The sequence below is a fragment of the Tamandua tetradactyla genome, chromosome 12 (genome assembly GCF_023851605.1).
Source record: "Tamandua tetradactyla isolate mTamTet1 chromosome 12, mTamTet1.pri, whole genome shotgun sequence".
NCBI classification, from domain to species: Eukaryota; Metazoa; Chordata; class Mammalia; order Pilosa; family Myrmecophagidae; genus Tamandua; species Tamandua tetradactyla.
Genome location: NC_135338.1, coordinates 10,471,075 through 10,472,991, shown reverse-complemented (window position 1 = coordinate 10,472,991; position 1,917 = coordinate 10,471,075). Strand labels below are relative to the sequence as shown.

Below are 1,917 nucleotides of genomic sequence, written 5' to 3'. Positions count from 1 at the left end.
TATATCCTTTATCTGTATTTTGCTTATGTTGTTTTACTCTTTTCTTTTCTTTTTTCCCTAATATAGAAACATAGGTGTGGGCTAGTTAATTTCTGATGTGAACAGGGAAATGTTTGTGAGGGAAGGAGGCAGAGGGTGAGGTTGTGCAGTCTGTAGCGTACTACAACTGCTGCTTCCTAAGGGTTGTATTATCTTCACATTTAGCATTCAGGAGGTTAGGGTAGTAATATCCATTAAACTGTCTCTGGAAAACAATAAAAATTGTTGCTTTCATGGTATCCCCTTCAGCTACTTTCTTTTGTCACTCTAAAGTACAGAAAAAATGTCTCCATCAGGGAACCTACTGTATCTCCTGTGTTCTACTCATGTTCCTGGATCTTGGTGCTTTAATCAAAGACCCTTTAACAACTACCACTTATTCTCATAAATATATAGTCCCTGTCTGAGTTTCAAGGCTTTTGGTTTTCACCATCATTTCTCTTCCTATTTGAATGTACTTGGCACATATTCTTCATGGTTGTGTTTGGAGCTATGGCGTTTCCTGCCTCACTGAAGATGGGATTCTGTTTTTGTTTTTGTGGTTGCTGTTGTTTTTTTCTGCATTTCAAGGGGAAAAAGATGAGTAGAAAAATGCTGTAATTTCACTGACTTTTGCTGGAAGCCCTTATGCATTTGAAACATGGCAAGGCACATATGATGGAAACATTGTTCATTATATAGATAATAGCTTCCTGCAGTCATGGGTTTGAAGATGATTCTCAAGAATTTGCAGTCCCCAAAAAAGGTGACCACTGATGAAAAAAGTGGAAGTGGTTCCATGAACATAAGTTGCCATGCTTTATACCGTGTTACCGCAGAGGCTGATCAGGGATTGGTAGCTGAAGCCAAAGGCAGCTGATCACCTAATATACACTTGTCAGCAAGAACTGGGTATTTGATACTGACTAGTGATCAATTGACTCAGTCACATCTTGATATCTGAAATAAGGAAGGGTTGTCGCTCTCGTCATGAAAGGGAGAGCTGAGTTAACTGCAGCTACCACAGTAAAAATCCAGAAGAATATATCATATCAAAGTCATACAAATACCCTGAAAAACCTCCCTACAAAAATGTAGAAATTCTGGAAAAAATAAAACAAACTTTAAAAAAAAATTATCTTTTTTTTTTGTTTGGATTCTATCCTTTATTAATTTTCAGAGAGGGAAACCATGAAGAGGCTGGTTCTAGCTCAGTAGAGGCATCGATCAAAGGCTGGTAGAAACAGGCTGGTCTGCAGACCTTCAACAAATTCAAAAAGGCCAAGGAGTGAGTTTTTCACCAATGGGCTCTCACCCACTCACTGGTTTTGTGCCAGTTTTCCATAGCCTCCTCTCCCAGCGTCATAGTCTTGCCGACACTCATCTCGTACCTGGCCCCCAGACCGTCCCCGGCCATACTGCCGGCCCCCGTTAAAGCCTGCGTCCCAATCTGTGCGAATGATCCGGTCATCTAGACAAGTTCCATTTATGCACCGCATGGCATTTTCTGCATCTGCTCTTGAATAGTACTCTACAAAACAGAATCCACAAGCTGTTTTTTCATTTTATCTAGGCCCATAATGATTTTCTCTGTGTCACCACTTTTGCTGAAGAGTTCATAGATTTGTTCTTCAGTTGTGTAGAAGGAAAGATTTCCAACATCCAATGTACAGCTTTTCTTCAGTAACTTTTCATGTTCTTCATTGTCACCCCAGAAGTGCTGGCCCTGGTATTGGCTCAACTCCATGTAAGAGTCGCTGTGCAGCACCTTCAGGAATCCCCAAAATTATCTTCTTTTAAGTGTATTATTGAATTTGCAAGAAAGAAGGGGAATTCTCTAGGGCCAAAAAATACAGGTGGAATTAAAAACCAGAGAGCGAATTGTGAGCCTGTTTCAGT

The 1,917-nt window shown here is 40.3% G+C and overlaps 1 pseudogene; it reads right to left on the bottom strand.

Annotated features, from left to right (window-relative positions):
* Positions 1-1,302: 1,302 nt before the first annotated feature.
* On the bottom strand, positions 1,303-1,681 carry LOC143651211 (nuclear cap-binding protein subunit 2 pseudogene; annotated as a pseudogene).
* Between the last annotated feature and the right edge of the window lie 236 nt (positions 1,682-1,917).